This window comes from Eschrichtius robustus, chromosome 18 (assembly GCF_028021215.1).
Source record: "Eschrichtius robustus isolate mEscRob2 chromosome 18, mEscRob2.pri, whole genome shotgun sequence".
In the NCBI taxonomy this organism is placed as follows: domain Eukaryota; kingdom Metazoa; phylum Chordata; class Mammalia; order Artiodactyla; family Eschrichtiidae; genus Eschrichtius; species Eschrichtius robustus.
The window spans coordinates 59,620,884-59,643,294 of record NC_090841.1 but is presented as its reverse complement, the minus strand read 5'-3'; the positions used below and the strand labels follow the sequence as shown (position 1 = coordinate 59,643,294).

Genomic DNA, 22,411 nt, shown 5'->3' with positions numbered 1-22,411 from the left:
TAATTCTTTATATCCCTTGATATTACCTAAAGTAGACAGTCATTTTTCTTCAATTTATAAAAATAACTAAACTAATAAACTACAGGATAGTCATCACATATTACAATTAAGAGTGATTCCATGGCAACAGCAGAAGTGGTCACACATAGTAGTAACTCAGAATTGCCTGTGCTCTTAAGTTCTCACTCAAAAGCTATGGGGCTCACCTACCTTTGAAGCCATTTTAGCAGTAGGTAGACATTGGGTGTCTTTTTTTCCTGTTTTGTCAAAGTTTGAATCACTAGTCTATAACAAATAGCATTGAGAAATAGTAATAAATGAAGCAAGAGTGTTAATCATGTTCTAGAAGAAGTGTTTATCTGCCTTTTGATCCAAGCCTCTCAACTAATTCCTGGTGCCAATTTATGCCTATCAATCAGATTGACCTCCTGAGTAAAGAAAGAAATGTTTACGGGAAATGTGAGTTAAGTCTCCTCTCACAGTTGCATTACAAAATGAAAGTGCAGCAGATAAATACAGGTATAAACACTACAGTTGTATTACAGAATGAAAGTGCAGCTGAGAAGTACAGGTATAAACCCTGAACAGACACATTAAAATAGTCTTTGCCACAGATAAAGTTTTGGGGAAACAGGACACCAATAGTAGAACGAAAATGTTTCATCATCCAGCTTACCAGGAACAAAGTCATCAAGTAGTCAATGTATATTGGAGCAGAGTATTTGATTGGCTTTTTAATATTAGTATCACCTGCCAAATGATATTCATATGTTGGCATGCAGACATGAGCAGACAACTTTCTTCAGGACAGAATTCTGTAATACTCTTGTTGAAGAAATCCACAATGTTAACTGTGATCCATTTGCTGGTTCCCTCTCTCTTCCCCAACATAGGAGCTTGTCTCAGATTCCGATTTCCTAGTGCTCTCTCTGCAGTTTTTAAAGAGCTCATAATGAAAAACTTCAGGGATATACTTCTTTGAATGTTTAAAAAGATCACTGTTAAAGAGGAACTCATCTCTCTTTAGAAGGGACGGGAGGAGCAAACTATTCTCAATGACCAGTGGAAGCCCACTTGTCAACTACTTCCCTCTGGGGTCCATCTGGTACAGGCTGCTGTGGCCTGCTCCCTGCCTCACCAACTCTAAATGCAGAACCAGCCACATTTTACCAGGTTCACTCTGATTTTAATATAAAATATCTCATATGTAAAAATATATGTGATACATAATGACAAGAGAATAGAGCAAATGTCTCAATACTCATGACCCAAGTTAAGAAATAAAACATTACCATCTTTGAATCTTCCTGTGTGTTTCCCTTTCTAATTAGTTCTCTACCTGCTGGTGGTAAATGCTTTCTGTTTTAGAGTGTTATAAGATATTTTGAGTGTATATCCATTTTAAAGCATATTTTTGCTAATATAAAATTCTACTTCCATAATTTATCTTCTTTAACCACAATTTGAAGGTGTCACTTTCTTTTGGCTTCTATTGTTCCTATAAAATCACTTGTTATTCTTGTTCTTATTTTTTTAAAAAGCTCTTTCTTTGACTGCTTTTAATATTTTCTCTTCATCTTTGACTTTCATTAGTTTTACTATGATGCAGGCATAGAAATAATTCCCTTTATATTTTTCTTGCTTGTTATATAAAGTGCTTCTTGAGTCTGTAACTTGATATCTTCTTCAGTTTTTAGCTGTTACATATTGCTTTTTGTACTTTTCTCCTACATCCATCTCACTCTCATTCATTTCTTGGAGTCCAATTATCCATTTATTAGATCTTTCAACTCTATGTCACATGTTTTTTATTATCCTTCCTTAATCTTCTATCCTGTTGTCTTTTTGTAATCATTTTTCCTTTTTTGGCTTATCTCTTAATTATCTAATTCCTTCTTTATATATGTACAATCTATTGCTAAATACAAACTTGGAGTTTTGTTACTAAATTTAATCACTTCTAAAATTTGCTTATGATTATTTTTTGTTTCCACTTATCTATTATAATTCTCTACCATAATATTTTATTCTTTGTTCATATTAAATGCTGACTTAAAAAAATTTTTATCTGTGAACTCCAATATCTGGATATCTTTTGGTTCTGCTTCTATTGTCATCTTTTTTCCTCTTGTTTGATGAAATCTGTGATATTAATACTAGATTTTTAAAAAACTGGATGTGAACATTATTCATGAAAACTCTTAGGTATAAAGTAAGGCTGTGGATATTGTTATCCTGTTGCAGTGAAGATTCACCTTACAGCCATTAGGCTAGTGGCAAATCACCTGTTACAACCAGGGACTAAGAAGACTCAGTTTTATGTTTCAAGCTTTGTGGTGGTTCATCTATATCCAGTTCAGCCTCACTTCTAAGGTGTATCTTTTGGGTGAAAGATTTGAGTGCTTAACAACTTCTTTTTTTGTTGGTTATCCCTGAATTTTAATGTTTGTCTTTCCAACCAAATGTCACTTCTGAAAATGGGATAATGATATAGAAAAAGAGCCTTACAGCTATTGCTGTCACTTATATTTATGTATCTATAATTTCCTCAAGGGGGAAAATGACCTCAAATATCAGCCTTATCTTGTGGTTTTGTTCCTCTACCAGACTGTGACCCAACATTTTAGTATCGCCATTATTGCTATGAGGTTTATTAAAAGTGGTGTTTTTTTTTTTTTTTTTTTTTTTTTTTTTTAATCCTATCTAGTCATGCTAAGCGAGAGAGTTCATCCAAAACAAGTTTTTCAGCAATTGAAAGAGTAGACCTTTTTCTTTTGAATTTTGATGGAAAAAATTCTGGTTTTCATTTTCAGAATTTGTAGTGTTTTGTTTTTTTTTTTCAAACTCCCCTTGTCATTTTTGATAATCTCATACTGTTTCTCATTTTCCTCTACCAGCTTTTATTTCATTAAAGCCTTATTTAAAAATAACTTCCTGGGGCTTCCCTGGTGGCGCAGTGGTTGAGAATCTGCCTGCTAATGCAGGGGACACCGGTTCGAGCCCTGGTCTGGGAAGATCCCACATGCCACGGAGCGGCTGGGCCCGTGAGCCACAACTACTGAGCCTGCGCGTCTGGAGCCTGTGCCCCGCAACGGGAGGGGCCGCGATAGTGAAAGGCCCGCGCACCGCGATGAAGAGCGGTCCCCGCACCGCGATGAAGAGTGGCCCCCACTTGCCGCAACTAGAGAAAGCCCTCGCACGAACCGAAGACCCAACACAGCCAAAAATAAAATAAATAAATAAATAAAGTAGCTATAAAAAAAAAAATTTTAAAAAAAAGAAAATAATAATAACTTCCTATTCTATATGTTACAATTCCAACATCCAAAGTCTAGTCTTTCAAGCCCTCGTATCTAATACATTGTGTTTTTTCAGATTCTTATCTATGATTGCTTATTTTCTTATATATCAGTTGAGGTATGATTGTGAAGTCATACTAAGCATATTTTAATGTGCAAGAATCATGGAAAGTTCTGAAATGAGGATATCTTTCACCAGTGTCAAAGCGTGGTACTAGTTGTATTTATTCAAATATATTTTTAAATTTTTATTTCATTTAAAAAGTATTAGTCTAGGAAGTCCCTAAATATGTGAGTATTACAAGTCCAAAATTATTTCAAATAATAGTAAAAGCTCAAGGCTACAAAATCTGGGAGCCATTTACCTTATCTGAAGTCAGGGAATACATTGCTTTGATGGTTGCTTTACTAAGATTAATTCCTCCACGTGTCTGTTAATCTCACAAACCTTCATTATTAAATTGTGTCCCTGAGTAAGCATTTGCTTCAGTGTTTCAATGTATCTACTTCTGCAGTTTCATTTCAGTCAGAAGCATATAAAATTGTTTATTTTCGTTTGTCTGTCATCTGGGTATTTTGTGATAGTGGAGAACATTTCATAATACCAGAATTGCTATATTGCTGGGAGAGAAGTACACTTATTTTTGTTTTGAAAAGGTAGCTTTAGTCTCTATAAGGAAGATGAATTGTGCAAGAGTTGAAGCAAGGAAAGAAGTTGGGTAGCTATTGCAACAGCTTAGGTTCTTACCTGATGTTGATAGCTTAGACTAGCATGATAGAAAAGGAGATGGAGAAAATTTAATGGATATATACTGGATATATTTATGACTATGGAGTGGGCTTAACAAGAAAAATGAGAAAAAGAGAGAAATGATCTTCTTGGGTTTTGGTTTCAACAACTACATAGATGGTGGTACAACATTTTTAAGAATGAGAATCCAGATATAGTCAAAGAGTTTGGGGGAGCAGATACACATGAGACCCAAAACACATTGTGGCAACCTCTTCAGTATATTGTGGACTGAAAAGATTCCAATTTAGGGTATGCGCTAGACCACAGGTCACCTAATCTTTGAGTACAAGCAAGCATGCAACATTCACCTTCTACTGGGGCTTCTGTGATCAAATCTAGCTCAGGGATTTGATATTAAGAAACAAACACATCTAATAAATTAATAGAATTATTAAGCATCATTAATTAAGGATTAAAATTTTAATCTGTAATCCTAATAGCGCATAGGATGTTGCAAACTGAAATTTATGAGAATTTAATTTCTATATTATGTGCAAACTGAAACATTCAGCTAAACTTTGTTAACACATGAGTGTATATTTCTTTAATACAAACAGCAGCAGAAAAAAATATATAATATTTTCAAAATATATTTGTGTTTTATAGCTAAATACAATTGTTACTGTTTTTAATTAGATGTAGACTGTAAGAGTGATGAATACATATTAAACACATATACAAATAAAATAGGGCAACACTGATTTGCAGTAAGACCTTTACTTTCTTGGCTTGTGGTCTTATGCAAAGGTTATAAGACATGAGGACCAGAAAGCTTATTTTTTGTCTGAAATCACCCACATATTCAGCAGATGCACCTTCATGTGAAGTAAAGAATTGATGGCGTTAAAAAAACAATTTTTGCATCCTTCTAAATTTGACTTGAGTTTGACTGTGTGCCTGCTGTTTTATATTTAATAAATATCTCCAAGGTCTGAATCACTCTGACATTAAAAAGTAATAAAAACAAAGTTAACTTTGTAGTCAGTAATAAAAAGACTAAATTAGACTAATACTAGACAATAAACAAGACTAATTTACTAAGTATATATTATTTGAACTATATTTTTAAATATTCTATTGAGATAACTATAGGAAATTATTTGTATAATCTAAATTACTTCATACATGTAAATTATGGTGTTTATTATTTTCAAAAAGTGGAAATTTTAATTATTTTAAAAGCAAACCTATTGATTTAAGAAAAATTCTAAAAATGAAGGTAGAGGTAAAAACTTTTTCAGTCCTCCCAAGTAACTGTATCTTCTTGCATTTATAGAGTATGATTTGAAAAATATGTCTATACTATTTTATTAAAGTGGATAGACTCTGATAGTCAGTTGCTAAGTATGCCCAGCAATACCCTTAATCAAAATATTCTGTATGGGACACATACATCAGAGGCAGCCAATACCATGCAAAGGAGACAAGACAAGAAACTTTATCTAACAAGGACTATTAGATACTTACTAATGCCGGATAATTGAGGGTAGTCTTTAAAGATGTGAGGGATAAGGTGGAAGATAGATCTGTGGCAGGAACCTAGAATGGAATTAGACAATAAATTGGAATAGAGAGAAGTATACAGTAAACAGGCATTCAGTGCATATGTGCTGAAAAAATGACTGACCCAGACAATGAAGTAACGTTACTACATAATGTATAGATAAATTATATGAGACAAAATATTTTAGTTAGCACATTCCACATGCATTCATACTGACTCAGGCCTTAGAGAAATGACTTATTTCTCTCAAAGAATTACTACGCTCTGCAGTTTTCTGAAATTATTTTGTAAATTTCTAGAAATCGGGATATTTTTCAACAATAAACCTAATAACGTAATATTCCTCAAAAATACACTTATGTTTATATATATCTGTATGCTATTATTTTAAATGTCAAATTTGAAAGTTAGGGTCATTATTATTCAAAAGAGATGCTAAGTTTGTTGAACAGTGGATAAAAAGATACATGAGAGGTTAGAGATTCTTTGTAATAATTATTCTTTGAGCCATAAGCATAACACAATTTAAGATTTAAATTATCCTTTACTATATGGGTAGTCATTTCTCATGAGGCTATAAATCACTTCCAAACAATCTAACACTTTTATTGACATTCAAGAGGCTACACAGATATTTTACAGTCTGTCTTAGGTCATTCAGTGACAATGCTTGTCAATGGCAGAATGAAAACTTTTTCCTAATTTTCAAACTTATTTTATATGTATTTTTATAATAGTAACCAAAGAATATCAAGATATACGGACAGCTAAATAATCTGTAGAAATAGATCAGGTGAAAAACTGGCAATATAAGAGTGCAGTCAAAATAGATTGCACTAAATTCATGAAATTTTCAACAGTATAATCTGAGTATTTGTTGAGCATTATTTTGAAAATCTTTCCAATAAAGTATAGAGATAATATATTGTGAAATAGATTTACCATTACATTACTATTAAATAATAGCTTATAGCTATGCATTTTGATTCTGAAATAATTTTAATATATTTTTTTAAAAATCTAATATTCTTACATCTTCATAATATTACCACATTTATATATCTCTATCATTTAGTGAGCTTGTAGGGACATCCTGTATAGTTAATGATTCTTAAGACTCTTTTATCTATGATTAGGTTGAGATAAATGAATTGATGGCTTTATAGATTTTACAATGACTTGTTTCAATAAACTCTGCCTCAAGTTTCTGATTATCAGCACACCTGCAGTCAGAACATGATTTACTGAAATTTTACTTTTTACAATACTTAAATAAGTTTAATATATGTAGAACAATACAAGGACATTTGCAATACATATTTATGATTGTCACTTATCGTAGTCTATAACATTTTGTAACAAAGTTAAATGGCTTTATCTGTCAGAAAGAAGGAAAAATGATTTCCCTATTTCAAGTTTGAAAATAGCATCTTATGAGGCAAAGCACAAGTACTTTGAAACAGTTTGAAGGCAGTTTTAATTTGTATGGGAAATAAGCATTCTATTTTTGTGGTTTGTCATTTTTATACTTAAATCCTGAATCCTGATAATACCAATAGCTGTTTCCTATTTAATAAAGTACTTCACTAAAAGTACTAAAAAGACTTTTGTTTTCTCAAGGTGAAAGAGGCTAATTGATTTTTTTTTCTTTTTTTCTGCTTTTGAAATAAAAAAATATTAAGCAAATAAAGAACCAATAAAGAAGCAGATTCTGCCTCTAATGAGAAAAAATAGTGGAAAAAAAATAAAGCTACAAGAAAAAGTGTCTCCGGTCATGAAGTGGGACTGTTGTAGTATATGTTCTGCTTATAGGATAAAATCAACAAAATCTGCACATGGAGTCACTAGGAACTAAGCTGATGTTCAGAAAATTTTCTTATTTCGTGACCACAACTTGTATTAATCCAAATAGCTAAGGAAAATTGTAGCATGCTTCTACTGAAAACACTAGATAGAAAGATTTTTGTTCTGTTTTGTCTTGTTTTGTTTGTTTTTTAATCTCCTTGTAATACACTGGTAAATTTTCCTGCTATCAGTGTCCAGAAAATAATTTTAATTAGAACAACTTAATGGCTAGTAGGAGCACATTATTTACAGTATACAACACAAATGAGTTGGAGACATGCTTTCTAGTACTGGAAGAACCCAATCAGAATAACATTTGCCCAAGAGAAAGTTGTTTGCAGACTTTGTTAGGAAACCCCTTCTGCAGATCATAGTAAGACATGGACACACTTATTGACAAATAATTCTGAGTGGAGATGGTTGCAATGAAGGATACTGACTTTGTTTAGGTGGGCTCACTTTGTTCTGTGCTCTCAAAGAAATTATCACCACAGGTCACATTTGATCTTTCAGATTGCAGTTACTTAGGAGATGTTTGTGTCTCAGGTTAAAACAGGATTTCTTTAATGTCACAGACTTAGTTTTATTCATCTTTACATCTTTATCACCTAACACACTGTATATCAGAGTTTTAGAGACCAAAAGGTTTAACCAATTTACCCCATCTTTATCTCACTGTTAAAAATCATACATAAGTGAAGTGCAATTATGAAGATAAAAAATATGAGATTACTCCATACATAAGTAGACAGAATCTAATAGCATGCCCTAATTTACACTTCTGGTCTTGAAGGAAACTCCACAATACTAGATTGTTGTAGTACCTCCAAGATGAACCCCCCAAACTGAAATCCACAATCTAAACGACACAGTAATGTTAAATTCAGTGACTTTGGGAGCAGATCTTTTAAACCATAAAAACATTCCAAAGTTAGTGGTATAGTGATCCAGTTCTGACCAGAGGCTTCTTCCTGCTGGCAGTGCCTCCAGGGTGTGTGTTCATCTGGGTGGCTACAGTTCCACATGATAAGGTCCACCCTGGCCATGGGATGAAATATTTTCCATTTTGGACTCAGTAAACAAATCCAATGATGCCCTCCACACAAGGTTCTCTTTTTCACAGTGGTGGACCCATTCAACCATGAGACCACTAAAGCCTCAATGCCTGACCCCCATATCAATACTGTTCAACTTCCTACTGTCTGGTAACCCACCTAAGTGCATCTAGCCATAGGATGTCATATAATAATACAGATCTTATTATTTTTTTTTTAAAGTGTAGACAGTATACAGTATAGGCCAAAATCCATGTTCTATATGTTCAAGAATATAAGGTTATCTTGATAACTGTGCATAACATGACAGTGTTATGCTTTACATAAGGAACTGTACTTATAATATTATAAAGAAATACTTGAGGTAGACATAAAGCAGAGAGAAATTCTCTACAAAGCCTAATCAACTGATCTCATGACTTAGCTTTTTTTATAAATCCAATTCCATTTTATCTCTTTTTTTGAAACATCATGCATCCTATGTCTTCTGTAACTTTACTCATTTGTCTACCCCATTATGAAACAAATTTTAACCACCACTATGCTCATCCAAGCCATATAGACTTCTTGAGGTATTCTACACATAATTATTTAATCATGCAGCATGCATCAAAAAAATTAAACTAAGCATAATCTCAATTTCAGTGGGTTACATTTCAGTTTCCCAGAAATCCAGAACTGTAAATATCATCCAGTCCTCAACAATATTTTAAATTATTTGCCAAGTTTTGCTTATATTTCACATTAGCACATACTCTTTATCTTATTACTTATTTAGCATAATTTCTCCAGTTTCCACAATGTTTGCCATGAGAAGAGAGGTTATTACCTAAATTATTTTGTGTTTCTCAACTGGAAATCTCATCAAACAGCTTGCCGTTTATATTTACTATGTTAGTCAGGCAGGCCATAATCTGTGTTAATTCTATTGAAGTTGTTTTAATTAGACAAAAATATTATATAAATACTGAGAGAAAGGAAATATGATTTACTGAGACATTAACTTAAAATTGAAGTAAATATTTTTAGAGAAGGATTCTATGTGTAAACCATTCTTTTATCTTTAATTCAGTTTTCTTTTATTTATATTTTAATGCTTTTAGATAAAAGACAGGACAAAATAGTAATTTTTCAATAATTGTTGGAAATAATCTACTGGGCAACATAAAAGCAAATATAGAAAAAATAATTCATTATGCAAAATTAGCCTCTCAATCTTAGATTGTATGACTTTTCTAGGTCTCAGATACCTCGCTTCAAAAAGTGAAGGAGGTAATACATTTCTAAAGTCAAAGCCATGTCTAAGGTGTAAAGAGCCAACATGTAAAGTTTTATTCCTTTTTAATTGTTCATTTCTGATAACCTCACTCTATTTGAGGGACTATAATAATTCCTTGCGAGAAAAAAATGTATTTTGATAGATTAATTCAAAATTATACTAAAAATATTAGCAATAGGTATTATAGAATATTTACAAGGATTTGGAAAATATATCATTATTAAGATATTGCAATTAAGATTGATTAATTTAGCTGTGAGAATAAATAGCTATGAAAACACGAGGATGCTCCCTCAAAACAGAAGGTTGTGTATCTTAGAGCATGATTATGATTTTGATAAACAGATTGTTCCAGAGTATTGATAATTTCCTAAAACAATTTTATCTTCTCTATAAATCAGAATGAATACATTAAGGTAATGTTGAGAGGCAATACTATTTAATGTTTGAAAATAAATCAATAGGAAACAATGTTTCTTTACATTCTCTTAAAATTTGTACCTGTACAAAGGATCTTTGTGCCTCTATATTTGTGTTTTTCCTATTAAGATTGCATAGCAATTATTGGTGTGTGTTTATATTTCTGTGTGTGTATTTGTGCCTTTTTGCATAGCAATTATTAGTGTGTGTTTATATTTCTGTGTGTGTATTTGTGTGTTGGATTTTTACTTATTCTGGCAAACTTACTTATTGAAAAAGTTCTGTCTATAAAATTTTGGACTGTATATTAGCTCTTTATATATTATTTATTCATTTATTAATTAATTTATTTTTGCAGAATTTCATTGAGTTCACCAGGTGTTCTTAAATTCTCCTTTTTTACTCTGCTAGTATTAAATTTTAACTGTCCTCTCATTAGAGAGAATAATTTGTTATACTATGTGTGGTATACATTTATACACACACACACACACACACACACACACACACACAAACACATACCGGAAGGACTATATAATAGGATAATTTGGCTTTCAAAATATTTGAATATTTGATTCAGTTAGTCAGTGAATGTTAGTGCCCAAATGGAAACAGATATTTTAAAATCAAAGTTTTAGCTGTATAGCAAGACAGAGGATATAGTTTCATATTTGTACCTTTCAACAACACTGTAATTTTAATGTATTTGTAATACCATATTTGAAAATGTTATGTTGTTAGTATAAAAATTCATATGAATAAACGTTTTAATCCTATGACAAACGTTAAGGGAAAAATAGGGTATTTTATCTTACTGATACTTCACACTATGTAGTAAAATACTGTTAATGAAAATATCACAGATAATAGCTGTTATACTCTATGCATATGACTTTTTACTTAATGGAGTAAGTAATTGAAAAAAAATTGTTTAATATCAAAGGAATGAGACCTTTATTTTCAGTTTTCCAAAGACTGAAGCCGAATCATCATAAGCCTTGATGATTTTTGGTTTTCTTTCATTCATTGAAAGAAGCCACAAGTTTGAAGTAACTATATATTTTAAACCACTATAGCTAAATAAAAATAAACTATTGGCATATTATTTTTTAGGATTAATACATGCCATATGGCTCATTGTAGTTAAAATAACTGTGTTGAAACTAATGTAAAATTTTCTTTTTCATCTTATTATACTATATAGGCAAAAGCCTCAATTTTAGCAAAATTCATTGAATATAAATACATAGGAAATACATTAATTCTATGTTTTTTGCAGCAATTTCAGCGAAAGTTTGAACCCAGGAGAAACGTATGAATGAGTGAATATGTAGTGATATGCTGTCTGTAACACTTGAGCCCTTGAAGTATGGAAACTCAAGAAAAAATTCAATATTCTTCTATTTCCATTTCATCAGTATAAGAAAATTCTGAAGTAGTCACAAACCAGTATGTGTGTTAAATAGATTACCTTGCACACAAGTGTTTGATTATTTTCTTAACCAACTTCTAAATTTATTTCCATTATTTAATTACTTAATTGATCTCACACACACACACACAACTTTATGTCAAACATGCAGCCTATCAAAATACAAATAGGATCTGCTGTAGACTGAGGTTTGTGACCCTCAAAATTCTTGGGTCATGAAGATGGAACTCTTATGAATGGCATTAGTACCCTTATAAAAGAGACCCCAGAGAGGTCCTTCATTCCTTTGGCCATGTGAGGATACAGGGAGAAGATAGCCACCTGTCTAGCAGGCTCTCACCAGACACCAGATCTGCCAATGCCTTAAGTTTGGGCTTCCCAGCCTCAAGAACAGTGAGCAATAAATTTTTGTTTATTGCCACCACTTTGCCAGCACAGGGTCTCATTATGTACACATTCTATTCCAAAATTTCACACATAGGTTAGAATACAAGCTTAAAAGTATAAGAAGATTGCAAAGCCTTGTAAGGAAAAATAGAAGTATAGCAGGGTATGGTTTTTCTTCCTATCTCAACAAAAGGTGAAAAAAGGTGAAAGAAGGCAAATGAGAAAGAAAATTTGAGGATTTATTTATTTATTTTTTGATCCCTCTGACAGAGATTATTTTCTTTAAAATGCTAAATCCTTTTTGATATTGAGAAGTAAGATTTTAGAGACTGACATATTTCAAGATGCTAACCAGAAATAGCACCTGTCAGATTTCATTTCTAAAGTGGTTATACTTTACTCAGCAGTTGAGAACAGGTCTCTATGTTCTAACTTTCTAATTACCTTGTGACAGTATTTTACTCAAAGATTTGAAAATTTAAGGAAACAAAATAATAAACTGTGTTAATTAACAACACATTAATTCTAGTGTTTTGACTGCTTTTGTCATTAGAATAACACTTTCTGCATGGTACACAAAGGATTAGCTTAAAAGATTAAATTAACATTAAAGTCAGGCTCATAAAAGACATTTCTGATAAAATGAAACTGAATATTTATGTAGTAAAGCACACAAAAGGAAGAAAAACTAAGACTCAGTTTTAAATGCATTTAAAAATACACTCATCAAATTTTATAATAAAATTAAAAATCAATTGCCATTATCAGAGAATTAGGAGATTACTTAACTTGATCTATTAATTAATTAAACTTTGCTAGTTATCAATAACATTTACGACCATAGTTGCAACCACATGTTATGTGAGGACATTTGAGAACTTGGCATTGTCACCAAGACCAGATAAGTAATGCCAGGAATCATTTTAATCCAAGCAGAGCAGTGAAAGGAAGGAAATGCTATTACTGCTGTTGCTGATAAAAATTTCTTTTCTAAGCATTTCCCTGTTTTGACTGTCTTCTAAAAAACTTACCTGCTTATAAATAAGTATAATTTAATATTTTCCTGAGATTTATTAGGAAAATTTGTATTTTTTAACAGTAGGTGTGAGGTATGGTAGAGTCTAATATTTGGCTACTTTAAACTGAGCAAATATTTGTAACTAATTGTATATAGTATTAAACCAATAAAATATAATTTCCTTTTCAGAAGTAATCTTTTAAGTCACTCCATCACTCTACTAAAATACTGAACTGAGCAAATATCCAGTGTTCTGTTTTGATTCAGTCAGTTGTCACAATGGATTTTATCTCTAACACAGAGAACTCTGGAAAGTTTTTAACTTTTATCTATGAGTTATTTCCATTATACATTATCTGACCTTGATTCTTTACTGCTATAGTGATACATTTAGAATTACCCAGCCAACTGAAACAAACAGAAAGCAAACAAAATGCAGTTTGTAAAAATATTTTAAGTATAACATTTATTGGGAGAAACCGAAGAATAATTTTGATCATGAAGAGAGAAATACAAGTGTGTATACTGAAAAATTAATAGGAAAGGTTTTACTTCAAGAACTTTCCACTCGCAAATGTTTTTTGCAGTGTTATGGTGAAATTATTACTACATATAAACTTTGGGGTTGTCACAAGGAATCATATACTCTTTAAAACACTATTTTATGAGAACACGCCTAAAAGCATCTTTATTTGTGAAAAACAATGAATTACAGTATACATTTTTACTGTAAAAACTGTATGCAAGATATTACTATCAACTCATAGAATTTAGATATTGTAACACCTAGATGGAGAATCTTGCACCAACAGATAAGCACTATTATATTTTTTCAAAAGCAAAAACACCTAACTTTTCAAGATAATTTTGAATAGATACTTTATATTTTCCCCTGTGACATAGATTATCCAAGATGCTCATTGGCCTGAATAAAATTCACACATTAAATGATATATTTAATTATTACATCATAAGCTGCTTAGAGCACTTTAAAAATCTACATGCTGTTATTTCATTATGTAATTACATTTGAGAAAACTGAGGGAAAATAAAACTGCTTCTGTAGTCTAGTCTACAATTATATCATTTTCCTACCTTTGTTATGAGAACTTTTTTGACAGATTACATTTTGGGGTTGAAAAGAAATTAATGTTTATAAAAATATTTTGTAAGAAAAGAGATATGCTTTTTTTAGCTTTCTCATCTTGCTCCAAATATGTTTTTCATTTTTTTTCTTTCTCCACTGTCATTCTTCGATATACATCTTTCATAAAAGTAAGTGAACATCTCTGGACCAGAAAGCCATAGGCATAATTCAAGAGAGTAGGAAGACAGATGGATACTTGATGCGGGAATGGAACGGGAGTAGAAATTCTGGTTAAAGTGACACCCAGAGGCCACACTGTTTAGAACTTCACTATAAGTACATTCAGTTATTCAATAAATATTTATTAACTGCTTGCTATATGCTAGGCCCTCTACTAAGAACTATATTTTGTCAAAGAGAAAGGAAAGAAAAAAATATCTGCCTTTGTGAATCTTGCTTTCAAATAGTTTTGAGGAAAGAGTATCGCTTTAGTTTGTATGGAGAACAGAAAGAAGAAGGGCAAGAGTGAATCTGGGAGACATATCAGGCAGCTACTGGAGTAGTTTTCGTGAGAGATGATAAATCAGACAATTGTAAAGGTAGTTTTGCAATAGTCATAAAAATTGGTTCGTTGTGGACTCCATTTGAGGAGTTACTGAAATAAACAAGATCATAAATATATGCATAAGTACTGGGGGTATAACTTGTAGGAGATGATCTCATGTATTTAACTGTTAGAAAGCTATTTACTATTAGAATGTTATGCAGTTATTTATCTGAATGTTTCTGAAGAACTGTATATATTATCAAAAATGTCAATGTATTGGCATTAAGTTTTCCTTACCATTTCCACTTCTTAGAACTCCCTTGTAGATGTATATAGCCTGAATACCCTCCTGTGTAAAATGCCTAGAAATAATAGAAAAAAAAAACATAAATTCTTTTATAATGCAAAACTGAGTCCCTACAAAAGTAATTGATTATTCCACAACTCAAAACAAAAAAGTTTCTGAAATTCAGATAATCCTGACCTGAGGCAATAACTCAGTTGCGTAAAGAGAGAAAGGTTGTTCCTGGAATTATTTACAATAAAAATCACATAAATTCTAAAGCCTTCCTTGGGGTAAAAGACTTAGCCTTGAGTCAGCTCTAGACAGGAGCTGATACTAAGACACCCAGACAGTCCATATGCTACAAGGGTTACACCCTCACCTACATGGGTATTACCAAAAAAAAAAAAAAAAAACAAAAATTGAAGAAGAAAAGAAAAAAAACAAAGTTACAAATAAATACTTGAAATAAATACTTGAATGACAGTATTTTGTTAGAGAGGATGGGTCTTCAGGATTTCTTTTCAGGAAAAATGTCAAGGTTAACTATCTTAAGAATACAAATAGACATGGCCCGCCTCAGCTGAGGTGTTGGCGGCAGCCATTCTGCACTAGGAACTCTGTTTGGAAGAGCCGGGTGTGAGGTCTCCACACGTGGCCCCCTGTGAGCAAGTGAAACCAACTAAGCACAAAGGAAAAATAAAAAGCCATCTCAGAGCTGTGACTATTTTCAAGGCTACTGTTTTTATCTGTGGAACACTGCCTTTGGGGCAAAACAAGGAAGAAACAGGTGATTCTAATGTGCAGTGCAGAGGGAGAGCTACTGCACGCCAGCTTCTCCAACTCTGGAGGCACTCCAGCCATGTGGCTGACAGGGTCTTTTTCAGCCACATGCTCTGGCCAGGTGTCAGGCCTGAGCCTCTGAGGTGGGAGAGCCGAATTCAGGACACTGGACCACCAGAGACCTCCTGGCCCCACATAATATCAATCAGCAAGAGCTCTCCCAGAGATCTCTGTCTCAATGCTAAGACTCAGCTCCACTCAACAACCAGCAAGCTCCAGTGCTGGATACCCCATGCCAAACAACTAGCAAGACAGGAACACAGCCCCACCCATTAGCAAAGAGGCTGCCTAAAATCATAATAAGGTCACAGACACCCAAAAACACACCACCGGACATGATGCTGCACACCAGAAAGACAAGATCCAGCCTCATCCACCAGAACAGAGGCACCAGTCCCCGCCACCAGGAAGCCTACACAACCCACTGAACCAACCTCGCCACTGGGGGCAGACACCAAAAACAATGCGAACTATGAACCTGCAGCCTGTGAAAAGGAGACCCCAAACACAGTAAGTTAAGCAAAATGAGAAAACAGAGAAATACACAGTAGATGAAGGAGCAAGGTAAAAAACCCACCAGGCCAAACAGAAGAAGAGGAAATAGGCAGTCTATCTGAAAAAGAATTCAGAGTAATGATAGTAAAGATGATCCAAAATCTTGGAAATAGAATGGAGAAAATACAAGAAACCTTTAACAAGGACCTAGAAGAACTAAAGAGCAAACAATGATGAACAACACAATAAATGAAATTAAAAACTCTCTAGAAGGAATCAATAGCAGAACAACTGAGGCAGAAGAACGGATAAGTGACCTGAAAGGTAAAATAGTGGAAATAACTATTAAAGAATAAAGAAAATAAAGAAAAAAGAAATAGAATAAAGAAAAGAATAGAATCGAATAGAATAGAATAAAGAATAAATAGAATAAAATAAAATAGAATAGAATAGAATAAAGAAAAAAGAATGAAAATAATTAAGGACACTCTCAGAGACTTCTGGGACAACATTAAACATATCAACATTTGAATTACAGGGATCTCAGAAAAAGAAGAGAAAAAGAAAGGGACTGAGAAAATATTTCAAGAGATTATAGTTGAAAACTTCCCTAATATGGGAAAGGAAATAGTCAAGTCCAGGAAACACATAGAGTCCCATATGGGATAAATCCAAGGATAAACATGCCAAGACACATATTAATCAAATTATCAAAAATTAAATACAAAGAAAAAATATTAAAAGCAACAAGGGAAAAACAACAAATAACATACAAGGGAATCCCCATAAGATTAACAGCTGATCTTTCTGCAAAAACTCTGCAAGCCAGAAGGGAGTGGCAGGACATATTTAAAGTGATGAAAAGGAAAAACCTACAATCAAGATTACTCTACCCAGCAAGGATCTCATTCAGATTCAATGGAGAAATTAAAACCTTTACAGACAAGCAAAAGCTAAGAGAATTCAGCACCACCAAACCAGCTCTACAACAAATGCTAAAGGAACTTCTCTAGGCAGGAAAAACAAGAGAAGGAAAAGAACTACAATAACAAACCCAAAACAATTAAGAAAATGGTAATAGGAACATGCATAATGATAATTACCTTAAATGTAAATGGACTAAATGCTCCAACCAAAAGACATAGACTGGCTGAATGGATACAAAAACAAGACCCATATAGATGCTGTCTACAAGAGACCCACTTCATACCTAGGGACACATACAGACTGAAAGTGAGGGATGGAAAAAGATATTCCATGCAAATGGAAATCAAAAGAAAGCTGGAGTAGCAATTCTCATATCAGACAAAATAGACTTTGAAACAAAGACTATTACAAGAGACAAAGAAGGACGCTACAGAATGATCAAGGGATCAATCCAAGAAGAAGATATAACAATTGTAAATATTTATGCACCCAACATAGGAGCACCTCAATACATAAGGCAAATACTAACAGCCATAAAAGGGGAAATCAACAGTAAGACAATCATAGTAGGGGATTTTAACACCCCACTTTCACCAATGGACAGATCATCGAAAATGAAAATAAATAAGGAAACACAAGCTTTAAATGATACATTACTCAATTTATTCATTGTATTTTGTCAAATAAATTATACTTTTGTCAAAATGTATAATAAATTTATATCATGTAAATTATTATTAATAATTAGTTACAAAAATAATATTAATAAAATTTGAAGCTAATTTAGAGATTTGGATACTTAGCAAGTAGTATCACAACACAAGTTGCTTTTACTATTATACATTGTATTTGCATGTAAATACAGTGTTTAGCTTTTCATTTACTGACAATACATGGACTTAACAGTAGCTCCAGCTTGTAGAATAATGATAACTTTGTGTGTACATTTCCTATTTTCTTGAAAATATAAGCTTCATATTTCATACTTTACCCTCCACCCACTTGATAAATTTTATGCAGGGAAACTCATGTGGACTTAGGTTATTATTTATATCTTAAATGTTAAAAAATAGTCTGTTCTCTCCCTCACATTTTATGATTATGAATCCCATCCTTGTAGTAGGTAGTGTCACTCTTTCACTCATATTTTCAGAAAGATAGCAGTCAAGGCTTGTTAAGCTTTCTGCTGCAAGATAAAAATTAAATTTTTATTAAATGAAGCAAGCATTAAGTAAGCATCAAGTTGCTATAATAATATCTTCCATCTTCATGAATAAGTGATCTACAAAAACCAAAGAAAACTTGACTTAAAAAATTTGGACAACAGGGCTTCCCTGGTCACACAGTGGTTAAGAATCCACCTGCCAATGCAGGGGACACGGGTTTGAGCCCTGATCGAGGAAGATCCCACATGCCACGGAGGAACTAAGCCCGTGCACCACAACTAATGAGCCTGCACTCTACAGCCCACGAGCCACAACTACTGAAGCCCGCGCGCCTAGAGCCCATGCTCTGCAACAAGAGAAGCCACCATAATGAGAAGCCCTTGCACTGCAACGAAGAGTAGCCCCCGCTCGCCACAACTAGAGAAAGCTCCCACGCAGCAATGAGGACCCAACGCAGCCAAAAATAAATAAATAAATTTAAAAATTTAAAAAAATTCAGACAACAGATTTCTAGTTAATTAGGATAATGTGAAAGCAATATGCGTTATATCTGAACAAATGAAAATAAGTACATTTTTATATATAAACATCTTTTTAAATACACTGAGATTATATCAAAATATCAAAAAAAATACAAAAAAGCCAACAAATGCTAGCCAATATATAATAGGTTCATTGAAAACTAAGTAGTCAGGATCTAATACAAAAATCCTTCCTTGGATTGTCATAGTTGAGGCAACTTGAATTTCCCACGTGATTTACAATAATTACAGTCATTTAAAGTTAACGTCATTCTTCTAAGCTGTAGAGCCTAAGTTAATTTTTTTTAACAAGTCTGTAGAACCTAGACATACAATCAGCTGCTGAGATTCATTGATCAAAGACAGAGATTCAGAGCACCTAACTAAAAGCAATTAAAGATATCTCAGAAGGATAGTAAGAACTAGAAAAAAATTTTTTTTGTTGTTCTTGGCATTCACCTACACAGTTCTTGCCAAATTTGGGAACCTTAGAAATAGTTTTGTGCTGTTGTCTACTTCTATGAAAACTCTCCGAGAAATCTGACACAAATTTTAACCATAGCAAGCATTAGCTGTCTGAGTAACCATGGAAATTATAGCACTTTGGTTATAAGATTATGTTGTGGAAATACAAAAGAGATTCGGAGATCCAAGTTTAGTGAAAATAGTTGTATTGTATCTTTCCTGCATTTTTGGATATAACTCTAAGATGCATGATTATAGAATCAATTAGCATTTATCTCTGAATGAAATAGTCATATTATTTAATCACTAGAAAACCTGTGTGCATTTTCTTGTATGTAAATGCTAAATACTGTGTAAAACATCCAAGCAACACAAACAAATGTCATATATATATGACCCTGGGGCTTTTATTATAAGCTTGAGATTTGTTACTTAGAGGGAAATAAAGAGAGAAAACAACTTTTTGAAAGACTGAAAAGCTAAGCGTAGAATTTGGTGCTCTCATAGGAGAACTGGAGAAGCAAAAACTTGGATTAAGGGGCAAAAGAAAGAGAAGAGCTAGTAAGCATGCAAGACAGTCAGTGCTCTGAAAGGTTTATAGTTTATGATTACATAAAAGCTGGAAATAGACTAGCCTTGTTTGGATTAAGGTGATGTGCCTGTAATCAATCCCTCTGCTGCAAGGAGCACATTGAATGCTCCTTGGATGAAGATGACATTCAGAGCTACTAACCTTTCTGGTACACAAAGTCTAACATTTCAGAGTAATTAAAAGACATGCCAGAATATGGGATTAACTGATGGAGAATCAAGAGAAAACAGACAGCTGTAACAGACAGGTGTTATAAATCTCAGGAAAAGTTTAAAATACCCATGGTGAATACGACGAAATAAAGAAAAGATATGCTGGAGAGTTTCATCAGAGAATTGAAATTACAAACAAATAAACCAAAACTGAATCAAATTATAATCCTTGAAATAAAAATTTTAATAACTGAAATTAATAACTAAATAGATTAGATAAACAGTAAATTGGACACAGCAAAAGAGCCTTATGTCACAACATAGGCAAGCAAGTTCCAGTCTGTGCATCCATATGCAAAATGTTATTTTAAAATAAGGCTTCTAGAAAAAAATACAGAAAGTTTTCTCATGACCTTTTAATCCAAATATAAAGGGTGCCACACATAAAGTTAAGGATCAATATGTTTACTTCATCAATAGAGTGTATTTAAGTCCTTTTATTACTTAAAAGGCTCTATGCAAAAACAGGCAAGACATAGAGTGAGAAAAGTTGTGTGTAATGCATATATTCAAAAAGAAATCATATTGAGGATAAAGTACTCTTCCATATCAAGTACAAAAAGACTGCCACCATAAGTTAAAAACTGGGCAGTCTGGAAGAACATTTCTTGAAACAAGAGAGCCAAGGTGGTTTATAAGATTATTTGAAGGTTCAACGTCATTGGTCATTATAAAAATGGAAATTTAAACCATAGTGAGGTGTGAGGTTCTCCAGAAGAGCTAAACTTAAAAAATCCAAGATACCAAGTGTTGGAGAGGGAGAGAGGCACCTAGAAATGTTATTTACTACTATATAACATTTTGGAAAAATCTCTGTAATTATAAAACCCAGACATATGCATACCCTATGAACTAGCAACTGAACTTCTTGGTATATAAAAAACTAAAATGGATATGTGTTTGTGTTGGGTGTGTGTGTGCAAATTGTAAGCAAAACAAAGGTTTGATAAGGGTCTATTTCTTAATATCTCATCCAGATTGTGATTACACATGTGTTCAATATATAATTTCATAAATCTGTACACTGAAGCATTTAAATAAATAAATAAATAAACGGACAAACATATATATATATATATATACATATAAACAAATATTTCAGCTACATGCTCACAAAAAGAGCAACAGGTTTATATTTCAACCCTTTAACTGAATTTATAATGAAAATTATTCCTAATAGAAATATATTAATAGCATAAACTTTATTAAAAATTTGCCCCATAATTATTCACACATTTTCTCATTCATACTAATATAATTATTTTCTTAAATAAATTATATACTTAATATAATCCAAGTGCGTATCTTTTTCTTAATCATATTTTTTAAGTTTAACAAATTAAAATAATATTTTGTTATCTTTAGAAAGAGGCATGTAGCCCATATCAGTGTACGTTATCGTTTTCTATTTGATGATTACGTGGGAGTTCCAGCTGACGGCCTGATGAGCTCCCGGTTGACAGCAGCTCCGACTGCCAGCCGTGTGAATGAGCTATCGTGGTCATCCTGTGCAGCTGGTCCCAGAAATGGCATCTGTTTCCAGCCAACAACTGATTCCTAATGACATCTGATTCCAAACACACAAGCAACTCCAAGAAATAATTTCCTGATTAAGACATTTCCCAAATCCTGACCCACATTATTGTAAGCGAAATTAAATGGTTGTTTTAACTGACTAAATTCTGTGTAATTTTACCGGAAGACTATTTTATGTATGGGAAGCAAGGAGTGAATTGATATATGGTGTTCAAAACGGTAGAGTAGACAAACTGAAGAGTAGTGCTAACCTGTCCCTGTATTCTTTTCCAGAATATACAGATAGTTTCCATGTCCCAGTCCCTTTCATGATAGTCTTGTGACTGAGCTTTGCCAATAAAATTTAGTAAAAAGTGACGTAAGCGACTTCTAAATCTCTTTTCTAAATCCTTAGGCATCTAATTGACAGTTCTAAGGTTCAAGAAGGAAGACTTATTAGATGAAGGAAAAGGGGGTCCCTAAATGATTATGTGGATTAGAACATATATTGGACTGTGGCATAAGTGAGAAATTAACTTTTGTTTAAAAAATTGAGATCTGTGATTCATTTGTTACAGGTTAAAGTGTCTCACTATAGTAAGCATGATTTTTTCTTTATTTTTCCACTTCTGATCACAGAAAATATCTTCATTTGTATGGGAGTGTTTACCAGGGACTGCAGATTTGTCTCCTTATAGAGTCATAAGAGGTCAATTGCTTTAAAAA

At 32.8% G+C, this 22,411-nt stretch overlaps 1 pseudogene; it reads right to left on the bottom strand.

Moving 5' to 3' along the window:
- Positions 1 to 355: 355 nt before the first annotated feature.
- Positions 356 to 21,675, bottom strand: LOC137751876 (MOB kinase activator 1A-like; annotated as a pseudogene).
- Between the last annotated feature and the right edge of the window lie 736 nt (positions 21,676 to 22,411).